The sequence below is a fragment of the Ornithorhynchus anatinus genome, chromosome 13, assembly GCF_004115215.2.
Source record: "Ornithorhynchus anatinus isolate Pmale09 chromosome 13, mOrnAna1.pri.v4, whole genome shotgun sequence".
Classification (NCBI taxonomy): domain Eukaryota; kingdom Metazoa; phylum Chordata; class Mammalia; order Monotremata; family Ornithorhynchidae; genus Ornithorhynchus; species Ornithorhynchus anatinus.
This window is the reverse complement of record NC_041740.1, coordinates 5,621,762-5,635,131: the sequence shown is the minus strand read 5'-3', so window position 1 is coordinate 5,635,131 and position 13,370 is coordinate 5,621,762.

The window sequence follows — 13,370 nt, the reverse complement described above, 5'->3', positions numbered from 1 at the left end:
GACCATCAGCTGCAGTTGGCGGGACCTTCCTGCTTGTTTATTTCTGTTGTTGTTGTTCCTTGTGTCTTTTTTTTAACTTAGGTGATCTTAATGGTGAAAGTCACGAAAAGGTCAATGAAGCTTATGAGGGTGAGGGGTGCTTTAAACCCACTCACCCATACACATACACACACACATACACAAACAGAGGAGGAGGCCGAGGGGGATGCCGTTTGTGACCCGCTGGTACAGGATTCATCGGCCTTGATGGCGACTAGACCGGGATCTGGGCCTGGGTCTCCGGGGAAAAGGAGCGGGCCGGGAAATCCACCCTTCGTTCCGCTTCTTCCTTTCCCGTCCCCAGACCCGAGCCGCGGGGTTGCTCGTCTTGGGAGCTTCAAACCCCGGCCCTCCCCCCATCTCTCCTTAAAGTGGATTTTCTTCTCTTTTTATTTTAGCAATTTCGAGTGTCTCTCTTGTTTCCGGGAAAGGGACAGAGTAAGTAAAAGAGGGGAGAGAAGTTGTTCTGCTCCGGGCAGCTCTGAGAGGTTAATTTCTCCTGCTGCCCCATGGAAAGCGATTAATCTGTCTCCCAACAAGTATTTTCCAATTCCTTGTGAGCCCTCGCCCTGCCACTGCCCCGAATTTAGAGGCGATCGAGGCGCTGCGGCCTTTCAAAGATTTCCCTCCCTGCCTTAGAACCGGCCGGAGCTTTCCACATGATGCCTGATGCCAATGCCACGACCATCATCAGTGGTATTTACTGAGCGATTACTGTGTGCGGAACACTGTGACAACGCCCCTCCGGGCCCCGAGCGATAGTCACAGGACCCTTCCAAGTTTCATCCTGCCATTTGGGCGAGGGCCGGGGTCTTTAACTGGTCATCATCAATGGCATTTATTGAGCACTTGCTGGGTGCGGAACACTGTACTAAACGCTTGGGAGAGTGTACTACAACAGAGACCATTCATTCATTCAATCATATTTATTAAGCGCTTACTGTGTGCACAGCACTGTACTACACGCTTGGGAAAGTACAATACAACAATAAACAATGATAACAGAGTTGGTAGGCACGTTTCCTGCCCACGACGAACTTACAGTCTAGAGGGGGAGACAGATATTAATATAAATGAAAGATATATAATATATAAGATGCACTTATGACTGTAGTTTTCCTCCACTGGTAGAAAGTGGAAACAAGAGAAGGGAGAGGAGGAAGGAAAACACGTTTTTAGGTAAACCCCAGAACAGACAAACCACTGTCTCCTCCAAAGGAGGCCGAGATCTCTCCATGTGGGGGGCGGGGGAGGGAGGTGAGGTTGTTATCTCAAGGCGACCAATATAGTTTGTTTAAAAAGTTTCAAACCTCCCTGGGATATTTTCAGGGAACAGTTGTGCCTTAAGAAAGGATCGTCCTCCTGCCCCTCCTGTACCCCTGAACTTGAAATACTCAATTTTTTAACCCGGCAGAGTCGAGAGGTCTTTTAGCGCGGCCGCTCCGGGCTTTTCCTGGAGAGAAGGACCGAAATGATTTCGACTGGTTCTCTAGGCTTCCCGGGGTCGGGGAGTTACGTTGCAGTCCTTTCCAAGAAGCAGAAGGAAAACGCGCTTTTATCGCCATTAGTCTTGCATCTCTGCTTGGAATCGGATGGCTCCATGGATGATCATTTCCACCCGCAGATCAAGTGAAGCCAGGATTCCCCCCCCCCCCCAACACACACATACACACATAAAACACACACACTTTGCCCAGTTCCAGTTTTACTCTGGGCACCCAGGAGGTGAAACAGAGCTGGTGAGCTTTATGCAAAATATTCAAAAAAAAAAAATCAACCCAGTGTGGCTGTAGGACATGGAAGACGGGTAGAATTCCTATTTTTCAATAGCCCAGCGAGGGGGGAGGTGGCTCTAAAAGAGGGCAGGAGGAGCAGGGCGTCTGGGATGTCCTCCTCTCCCTCGTCTTTCCTGGCTTGATGTGGTCAGGGTTGGAGGTAATGCAAGCGATTAGATAGGCCAGGGGCTCGCTGCGGCTGTCAGTCACCCTGTTGGAAGGGTTGTCCGGGTCCCTCCGAAAGCTGAATCAGGACAAAAGCCGAGGCGGGCCGAGCTGGCTTCCCTGCCTCCCTCTGCCCAGCAGCCCGGACCAGACCCCCGGGAACGAACGGAAGGGGCGACAGCCATCCGACCCACGGGCGGATAGAAAGGATGCCCCTTCGTCTCCCTCCTCCAGCCACCCCCACCTCCCCCCAGCCTGGAAACAAAGGGCCAAAAAGCCATTACTGTTTTTGCGGGGTGAGGGCGGGGGCCGAAGGGGGGAGATTGGCCCGCAACCCAGTTTTTGCGGGGCTGGAGGCGATTTTTCCTAGTGGTTCCCGAGGAACAGCTCTCTGGGTTGTCCCTCTCGGGGCTGAGGGCGAGGAAACCTCCTAGAGCAATTCTGGGGAAAGAACCCAATCGACCTAGGGGGGTCCGAAGCGGTCTCTCTTGCTTGGAGCAATGGCCTTTTGGGTGTGGGAGAGACACCCACCCACGCACCGATCCACGCAAACCCCAGCGGACTAGTTTCAGTCAGTCAACCTATGGTATTTATTGAGTGCTCCCCGTTCCCAAAAGGGGAGAACGGGGCTGCCTTTATCAAGCGTGCCGGGTGTAATAATAATAATGATGTTGGTGTTTCTTAAGCGCTTACTAGGTGCCAAGCACTGTTCTAAGCGTGGGCCGTGTGTGTGTATGTTTTTGGGGGGAGTTCCGGGCCGGAGACACCTTTTCCAGAGGACCACCGAGCCCCAGGATTGACCTGCCTGAATATTGGGTTGGGGAACGGGGCGTCTCATTCAGAGACTGAGCGATCCGAGAGGCATTTAGAGAAGCAGAGTGGCTCAGTGGCAAGACCATGGGCTTGGGAGTCAGAGGACGTGGGTTCTGATCCCGGCTCTGCCACTTGTCTGCTGTGTGACCTTAAGTGGCAAGCCACTTAACTTCTCAGTGCCTCAGGTACCTCATCTATAAAATGGGGATTAAGACTGTGAGCCCCACGTGGGACAACCTGATTACCTTGTATCTATCTACCCCAGTGCTTAGAACAGTACTCGGCACATAGTAAGCGCTTAACAAATACCATTATTTTTATTATTATTATTACTACTTACGAGGCGACCAAGGCCTACAGGAATAGCCCCACCAACGGGCTCAGCGAGGGAGGGGAAACAGAAACAACAAACTTTGAGGTTCCCCGGGCTTCGAACAGTCCTAGCATGTGGGATCACGGGTTGGTTTAAAAGAAAAACGGAAAACTCGAAGAAAACTCCCAGAATCATTGCTCTAGAGTTTATTCTCCAGTTCGTTCTGGTCTCGTTGTATACACACACACACACACACACACACACAAAACTCTCTCTCTCTCTCTCCCTCCCTATCCCGCTCTCAGTTGTAGTCCATTGACCAGCCCTTGACCTTCTCACACTTGTTTCCCCCCGAGGTGACCAGAGAGGAGGTGGACAATCTCTTCAAGGTGTCTTTATCAGATAGTCTGTACCCGATGCTTCCTTTGGAAGAGCTTCCCCTCGCCCCCGCCCCTCTTGACTCCTGCTCCCTCCCCTCCCCATCTCCACTCGGCTAATTTTCGAAATCAGGAGAATTTGATCAACTCCTGAAACTGACCACGCAACGTGTTTCACCCCACGTCTTCAGTGTGACATGCCCACGCCACGGCATGTGACGATCGATGCATCGCTAGGAGAAAAGAATGAGGAATGGCTGCATATTCTGAACGAGGAACGAATGGCCTCTAATGTAATTTCGCCTTCGGAATTTGACGAGCGCTAATTTAACAGCCTTTAACAACCCTTCCATCCCATACGAAAACCAGAGAAGCCGTCCTATTCAGACATCACCAGAAATGTATTTTCAATTGTTTTCATCATTAAGATATTTTTCTGTAGTTTGGCTTGGTCCATAACTTCCCGTATTCTATTAATACCGTATGCCACATTGGAAAGAAAACTGGATAAAATCAGCTCAAAAATGGAGCCCAAGCTAAACATCCGGCTCTTTTTAGGCGATGAAACCAAACGCTTTCCGCTTCGGAAAGAGAAATAATTTAGAAAAGGAAAATGGGGGAAACGGGGGTGCTATGGAACGCTTCATGAAATCCCTTTCGGAAACAGATGGTAATAATTTGGGACAGTGTCGTCCCTCGGAGTCCAATTCAAGATAATATATTTAGGTGTAAAAAGAAATAAAGAACTCTCTTGCGTCTCAAAATTTCGATTTGGGAGAATAATATTCCTGTTTCCAAGCTCCAGGCACCGTCAGTACTTCCTTCTTTAAGTATTTAGACACCTTCAGGCCAGGACCTATTCTGGATAGCTGGCGTTCTGTGCAGCCCAGTTAACTTTAGAAACTGGAAATTTCATTTCTCCCTTCTGAACAAGTATGACAGAAAAAGATCCAGAAAAAAAGAAGGACAATTAACTCAGAATTATGTTGTTGCAGTTAGGGATGGTATTTTCTCAAGGCATTAACGCTGAAACCATCCCAGACATTGTCACAGTAAATCAACCAGGAAGATCGTTTTAAATGAGCGTCAAAACTAAATTACGAGCCAGCTTTAACTATCAATTGGAATTTTATTTTATTTCTTGCTTTAGTAATTTGTTGGGTTTTACTCAACATTCTGAAGGATTCCCACTTTTAGAACTCATTGCGTATTCTGAACGATAGGTAGACACTGATATATGCATAATATAAATGAGCGTAGATATTAAATTAACAAAGTATACATCTAGAGATACACATATTTATCGGTTTCTAGCTAAAACACATACTATGTAGAGGGAAATTAGACTTTTAGAAACTATCAGCATCGGTAGTGAACACAAAAGTAAGGTGGAGCTTTGAAGTTGGAATAAGGTGATGGGCTATTCACTCATTTGCTGATTTTTTGTAAAAACTTCCTTTCCGTCACAGAGCACATTTGCCCTTCCAGATTGTTTCCATCAGTTTGATTTTGAATAGTTTATAAGAAATCGTTCCCCTCACTTCTACTTCCCCATCCCCAGACTACAAGTTTCATCTCCCGAAGAGACCTGAATAGCGATTTTTTTTCAATTTAAATCAGACTAATTCTTCTCCTCTTAACCCTAACACCCTCGCTCCTCCAAGTCCGAAAGAACCCCTCCCCTTTCTCTTAATTTTTCTCTCCCCCTCCCCCTAGGCACCCACCGAATATTTTGTGTATACATAAAGTTTTAAATTTGGGGTGACTACGATGAGTTAATCCTTACAGACATAACAGCTTCTGTTGTGACGGTAAAATCCAGCAACTCTACACCCTTCGGGGTATTAACGCGGACTAGCATAGGGGAAACAAGATATGCGCGAAGACTTCCCACATATGTAGCTAATTCCTTTAAATTCTTCCGGATTTACACCTCCACATTTCCTTTGAGCGAGAAATAGCAACTACTCCAATTAACTACACAAATTGAACTCGGAGTCTCAGTTCCGAACGCTTCTTGCGAGGGGAAAGAATGGGGAAAGGCGAAATGTTGAGTGAGAACACACCTGCTCTGGTTTTGAAAGTGTGTGGAGGGAAAAGGGGGAACGGAATTAACAACAACGACGGCAACAACAACCAAATTTAGAGACAATCCTGGGTCTTTCTCTTTTCAAACTGAACAGAACACTCGAAAGAGTGGGGCAAAGAGACGGAAGAAATTTTAAGTAGGGGCAAACGTCCTGCAAGTCTCCCGGTCTCTGCAACAAGCCACGAAAATAACTCGTTTGTCTCCAGCGCCAGCCGGTCGACCGAGGTTTATTTCGTCCGGGACTTTTGCAAGGCTATTCGCTTCCATCCGCCGGGCTTCATGGCCACAACTACTGAAAGAGCTAATTAGGACAAAACCAAACAAAACGCAGTCAGTAGCTTGCCAAAAGAAGAATTCGAAAAGATTGAAAGCAACAAGTGGGAGACTGGAATCATCGCTCGGATTGGGGTTCGGGGGTCTCCACCTGGCCGGGTATGGTGGTCTGGATCATCTATTCCCCATTGTGGTGGGGAGGTGGGGGAGGACACGGGTGGGAGTGGGCGAGGAAGAGAGAGTGGTGAAGTTTATTAGGGGGAAGAGGGCATTTGTGGTAACCTCATCCACTACTCCAAGAAGGAGATTAGAAAGTTCACCTCCGTAGTTTGGAGGCCTATCCGAGGGGTTGAGTGAGATCTCCCCCTTACTAAGAGCAGTTGGAAATGGCAAACAGGATCCTGTCCCGGTTTAATCTGCCCCGCATTTTAAGTAGCAAAGAGAAACGCGAGAGGGCTATTCCACCAAGCGGGGCGGGGACAACCGCATTCGGCGTCCAAACAGTAAATATTACTGCTGTTCAACTGGGGAAAGAACCTTCGCTTTCTTTTCAGGAGCACTATCTCAGGGTTCCTACCACATCTAGTCCAGGTCCTCCCCGAAGACGCCTGTGTAGAGGACCGCAATCTGAGGGATGTTGACTTCGAAATTGTCCCGGGATATCAGACTTCGTAGGTAGCCAAAACTTAGATCTGGAGGTAGCCAAAAATGCAGCGCCTCCTTCTCAGGGGGAAGGTTTATGGTCTTTCTTATTTTCAGAGGAAAGACACCTTCCCTTGCGATTTGAGGTCTCCAAATTTATCCTGGGAAAACACGGCCTCACTTTCCACATTTTGAACGTCTCCCTTCTCGGTAAGATGTTGATGTATTGCGGATCTATCTGTGAACTGTGGATCTGTCTAAAAGTGGAATGAACCTTTCCGGCCTCATTTGAAGACCTCAGAACAAAATTTAGGAAGAGTTAGGAAAATTGGAATTGCTGACTCTGATTCTGAAAGGGAATACATTTAAAGGAATTAGGGTCATTGGGCGCTCCCTTAGATCCCTTTGTCCACCTCTGAGACCCACAGAAATTTTGCCAAATAAATACTGCTTGAAGCCCAGTCCAAGGTGGTAAAGTAAGAACCACACAAAGCCAGTATGGAGTGATGAGTGGCGTAGCTAAGTTTGTACTGTTCTAACTGTCGCGGTTGTGTGTGTATGTGTGTGTTTGTGATCCAACGATATAATAATACAGCTTACTTAAAAATAAGCCCCTCATTCTGTCCAATAATGACTTTTGGGAATAATTGCTCTAGTTGCCTCTGTCTCTGCCAATTCCTGAAAACTCACTGACCATTTTAACCCCGTATTTACCCGAACCCAAACTGGAGCACCAGCTCCGATTCCCGCTCCCCCACCCAAAGTAGGGAGTAATCTCTGCTCCCCTTCCTCCCCAGGGAAAGAGAATCGTAAATAGTTTCATTTGAACAAAGAATAACACACTTTCCCGGAATTCTCGCCCAGCCCACTCCGCAGCCCGGCTTCTCTGATCCCTTGCAGTGTTGCCCTTTTAATGGAAAGGCAGAGAGTCTCCTCTCTCCCCAATGAACGCCTGGCACTGGGAGCCGAGGAGGGGAAGCAAGGCTGGGCTTGGTATTTGCCTGTATGTAGAGGCATCTAATGTAATATTCATGGCGAAGCGTCACAGGCGATTCCCGCTGCCTGTTCTCCGGGTGCAGGGGCTGCCTTAGCGTCAGCCCAAGCATTGAAGAGAGGATTTGTGAATGAACAGCGTCGCTCTTTGCCAGCTCACAGATCAGAGAGCTGAGATCACTACACGGATCTGGTCCAATGAATCGCTGCAATATCAGCTTGATTACAATGCAGAGGTCATTCAGGACCTGCCAGTTCCGCACTCAGGCCTTTGAGAAAAAAGGCAGGAACTTCAAAGCCAGGTTGTCGGGTCTCAATGAAAAGGTTATGATCTCCCAGGGCGTTAGGTTCTTCTTCTTCTTCCTTTTTTTTTAAAAATTACCCTTCCCCCCCAAAATAGCTGAGATGTTAGTGGACCCGTAGCTTAGAGATAGGGTTACATGCCTCAGCCCTGCCGGATTCGCGTTTCACTTGGAGATTTCACAGGGCGATCTGAGCTTTCTCTAATCCTGTTACTCCTTGCGCGGGTCCCCAAGGTTTCCCCCGCTTCTTCAGGATGGATTTATCTCGTCTGGGCTGGACCCGCTTCACTAAGTAGCTGTGTTATTCAAAGGCTTCCCCACCCCCAGCTCGCCACCTTTTTTAATTAAAGTCTTTCTACTCAGCCTGGTGCTCACTGCTTTGTCGAGGGAATATATATTCATTCCCTCGACAAAGCATACATATATATATATATATAGTCATATGTATGTAGATATAATATAGTTCACACAATATGATGCATTATTATGTCTCCTCATACACAGAAAGCAGCCTCAAAACCTAGAGGCTGTCCCCATTTTGTCACTAATTCCACTGAGGAAGAGCACACACACACACACACACAATCATGTCACAAACGGTCACACCCGCATTCACACCCCTATCCAGCGCTTAGAACAGTGCTGGGCACATAGTAAAGACTTAACGAACACCATAATAATAATAATTATTATTATTGTCTCCTCCCCGGCAATACTTGTATCACCGCCGCACACGCATTCACATCCACACACCTATTTCTCAGGGTGCAACAACAGGGACAGAAACCCAAACAAAGGGCAATGGTCCGTCCTCCGTGAGCTTCGTAGGAGGAGGGAAGGGGAGGGAAGGGCAGGGAAGAGCAGGGCAGGGCAGGGGAGGTGGGCCCGGGGGAGCTTCCGACGAGAGGGAGGTCACGGGGTGAGGCGGGATTAGCGTCCCCGGGCCCCGACCCCTCTCTGGCCGCCCGCCCGCCTGGGCCGCAGGCCCCGGGCCCGGGGGTCTCGGGGTCGAGATCGGGGCGGGGCCGGGGTGGCCCGGGGAGGGAGAAACACAAAAGGGAGAAGGGTCCGGGGAGGGCAGGGTGCGGGCCGGAAGCGCCAGGACCAAAGGGAAAGAAAGAGGGGGGCGAGAAGAAAGGCGATGCCACGGAAGTTGACCTCCCTTCCTCCTGGCCATCCCAATCCCCAAGCGACCGAGGGAGGCAGACGCTCCCCAGGGACGGGCGAGGGCGACTGAGGGTCTCCCACTCCCTTCTGCCTCGCTCCTTTTGCTCTTCCCCCTTCTCCCGGCCCCACAGCACTTATGTCCAAGTCTGTCATTTTATTTATTTATATTGATATCTGTTTATTTGTATTGATGTCTGTCTCCCCCCCCAACCCCTCCTATATTGATGTCTGTTTATTTGTATTGCTGTCTCTCCCCCCTCCCCCCCCACTAGACTGTGAGCTCGTTGTGGACAGGGATTGTCTCTCTTTATTGCTATATTGTATTCATTCATTCAATCGTATTTATTGAGCGCTTACTGTGTGCACAGCACTGGACTAAGCTCTTGGAAAGTACAACTCAGCAAGAAAGAGAGACAATCCCTGCCCAAACAGGGCTTACACACCAAGGGTTTTAGCATAGTGTTGGGCACACAGTAAGCGCTCAGTAAATACGATTGAATGAATGAATCTCCCCTTTCTGCTGCCACTTCAGCGGCTCCCTCAGGAACCTCAGGCCCCACTTGGCCTCCCGCCGCTTGGAGATGCTGGGCGTGAGGGGACCCCGGAGACCCAGCCAGGTTACTCTCGGGGCTTCTTTTCCTGCCAAGCCTCCAAAGCCGGGTCCTTCACCAGGTGCAAGGTAGTGATTTCATTTCTGAGGACAATTGGGGCCTGGCTTTGCACACAGTGAGTTCTCAATAAATACCACTGATTAATTGATCCATGTGGCCATCACATCTGGAGAAAAGGGGGAAGGTCGGTCAGCCTGCTACAAACAGAAATGGAATCCCCGCAGCTCAACAACTTTTAGACCCTTAACCCTTCTCCCCTAGGGACTGTGATCAAAGGGCAGTTAGGAGAGAGTTGGCGGTTGGGCAGTTTTGCCTTTAAGTACGCTTTCACGTGGTGAAGATAGACGTTGTGGCACCGAGGCTGGGGGGACTTCTGGGGCCGATGAAGTCAACCGAATTGGGAGTTCCGAACCCTCAGTTAATGGGGAAAGTGAACACCGAATAGGAACCAACAGTAGGGAGAGCGAACACCTAGGGAGAAAGATGGGTAGAGGAAAGAGGTTCTTTTAAAAAGTTGCTTGATAAGACACTCCTCAGAGGGAAAGGCAGCTGATACTAGAGGTAAGTATCCTCCTTCCTCCCTGTCACTTTGTTCCCCTTTTTACCTCTTCCTTTCCCCCTTTCTTGCCCCATCTTTCCTCCAACTCTGTTTGTCCCCCTTGGCCTCTGTTCTGTCTGAAGAGACCAGCTTCTGCCACTGGCCAACATGATCCAACCCCTCAGCTCCCAGAAATGTCCAGATAATTACTTTTAGGGGCTACCTAAGATTGCCCTCTGAAATAGTGGACCACAGAGGCCACTTGAGCAAGGGCACATTCAGCCATGGTTGATCTGGCTTGGCTTGGGAACTCAAATCCTGTAATTACCTCATCTCCCCTGCCACTCCCAAAACAGCTGTTCACAGCTCTTAACATTGGGTTAGACTTGAGATTCTTGAAATTTGACAATCTGCCATCATTCTGATTGTTGAAGAGATTGAAAGGCTTATCAGGGGATATAGGTGCAGACACCCTCTCCTAACTGCCCCTTGATCACAGTTCCTAGAGGAAAAGGGTTAAGGGTCGAAAAGTTGTTGAGCTGAGGGGACTCCATTTCTGTTTGTAGCAGGCTGACCGACCTTCCCCCTTTACTCCAGGTGTGGAGGCCATATGGATCAATTAATCAATCAGTGGTGTTTACACTACAATATAATAGATTTGGTAGACATGATCCGTGCTCACAGTGGACCTTACAGTCTTCAGGGGGAGACAGACATTAAAATTGCAGTTAGGAGAAATAGTAGAATGTGAGGTTTTTAGGATAGCTATATCCCTGTAGACTGTAAGCTCATTTGGGGGAGGGAATGTGTCTGTTATATTGTTGTCTTGTATTCTCCCAAGTGCTTAGTACAATGCCCTGCACACAGTAAGTGCTCAATAAATAAAATTGATTGATTGACTTCAGCAGTGTGGCTTAAATGTCTCCTCATCTGCAGTCAGCCTTCCCTTATCATGGCCCTGACCATTTCCCATATACCCTCTCTCATTGCCCTGTTCTACCCTCCCCCACCACATTTAACTTTTTTGTTTCACATCATGAGCTCTCATTTCCCCCCAGCAGATTTCAGACCTCTACCAATCCATCTCACAGGAAGGTGCCATCAGTGGTCCTTCGCTGGATTTTTAAATGGTAAGTGTCCTTGATTTCATCTTGCCTCTGTTCTTTTAAGTTCTGCCTTAATTGCCAGTGGATGTTTGTGAAATTTGAATTAATGGTAATGATGATGATCTTTATTTACTTGAAGGCTTTTTGATGATATCCAGTTGTATTTTTGGGTCTTCTCTGTCCTAGGTATGTCTGGACTAAAGCTGTGGCTTTGGAAGAGCTTGTTGGGGGGAAAAGGGGAGAAGCAAGGACTGGGGGACTGCTTTGTTTTCGCTAAGTTCCTGCAAAGAACCATCACAGAAATCTTCTCAGTTATTTAGTGACCATCTCCAAAACAGCTACTCATGGTTTTGAAAGTAAAGCTCTGCAAATTACACAATCAATAGTAAAATAAATCATTCTGAGCCTAAGCAAATTCAGACTTTGAGGCCTAAAACTTCTAACTCTGCCTTTCCTTTCTACTACATTATTTTTCATTAATTTTATTTTTGAGGGGGGAATTTGAGGATACATGCTAGGGGCAAACATCTGTGTTCTTGGATTGTAGGAGTATAGTCTACTCATTGCTGGGCAGCAGAGCATTGTGGTCAGTACCTCTTTTTAAGAAACCTGAGCAGGTAAGAAAAGGAAGTTTTGGGGTCACCATCCAATGCTATCTTATGTTTCAGAGCTTGGTTTTGATGTTTCCCTGTTCCTCATAAGCTTTGGTTCAAAGTTGATGGCCGTTGATGAGATTTTATCTATGAGGGTGGCTGAGAGAGAATCTTGAACAAATGCATATGCGAAAATACAGTAGTGCATAGATTTTGGTCAGCTTCTGCTCGAGTGGGCTTTGCTCAGGTACCAGTGGCTAAGAGAGGAAAGGTATGTGTCACTGCCAGCCAGACACGTGCTTCAGTTGTTTTGGCGGTGATCATGGTTTGCACGGGTTTCTTCATACTCTCTCACCCAATATCCCCATGTCCAGAGGCCCGCATTGTGAAATGGTCAGCAGGGAAAATGGTTGCTGTCTATGGTCACAGAACCTATGGTTTCTGAGGGCTATCAGCTCCAGATGCCGCTGTGCCCTTACCCAGATGAATACTCAGAATCACCCAGGTGGATGATGCCAATCCATCCCTGCCCTGCCCGGCTTGCTGTTGTTTCTTCAAGCTGCAGTTCTGGTGACTGTAAAGGACCAAGCCTCCCTGAGGGGATTTGGTTCTGAGGGGAGATGGATTGCTCAGCTGGGGAGGAGTTGGTATAGTTTTGGCAGGGTGAAAAATATCTTTTGGACTTCCCTATGAGACTCTAAGTCAATCTCTAGAATTTTTGACACATGAATCATATCCACATAAGTTATAAAACCTCAGTACTCTCAGCCCAACCTCCCTTTCCAAACTAGATGCTCTCTGGGCGCATTAATTCAGCCTTGATGTCTTTCTTTTGCAGTCTGTGGCAAATACTTTACTGAAGTGGTATGCTTCTCATGCTGGTATTGGGCTCAACAGTGGCCTGTAATGGATTTCCTTTTACCCCTTGCTTTTCAAAACAACTCCCATTCACTCTATGTCCTTCTCCCTTAAAAACAAAGGACTATGGTGTATAGGCCATTATCATACATTAGATAAACATGCTTCTTAATATTTTAAAGAAAAATAAGCAACCCCCCTGACTCTTGTCAGTAGAAATAGAATGTGTCCATAAAATAGAGGTGTGATGACTTCCTCCAAGAATGAGCCTAACCCAATCTATATAATACTGCAGGTTTTGGGGTGGAAAGTAGGCTTAGAATGACCTTTTCACCACAACTTCTGCAGCTTTTATAACATCAGGTATGACATGGAGTGGGATCCATCTGTGAAACATGAAGGCAAAGCAGAGTTTCTTGCCTGAAGGGATTAAACCCAGGACTGACCTCAGAAACTCATGAGTGAGGATCCCCAATTTTGCCATATAGTAATAATGATGACATGATCTTTGTTAAGCACTTAGTGTGTCCTAAGCACTGTATTAAATGCTGGGGTGGATAATCAGGTCAGACAGTCCTTGTCCCACCTGGGACTCACAGTTTGAGTAGGAGGGAGAACAAGTCTTGCCTCCCCATTTAACAGATGAAAAAACTGAGGCCCAGGGAAGTTAAGTGGCCTGCCCAAGGTCACACAGTAGGCAAGTGGTGGAACCGGAA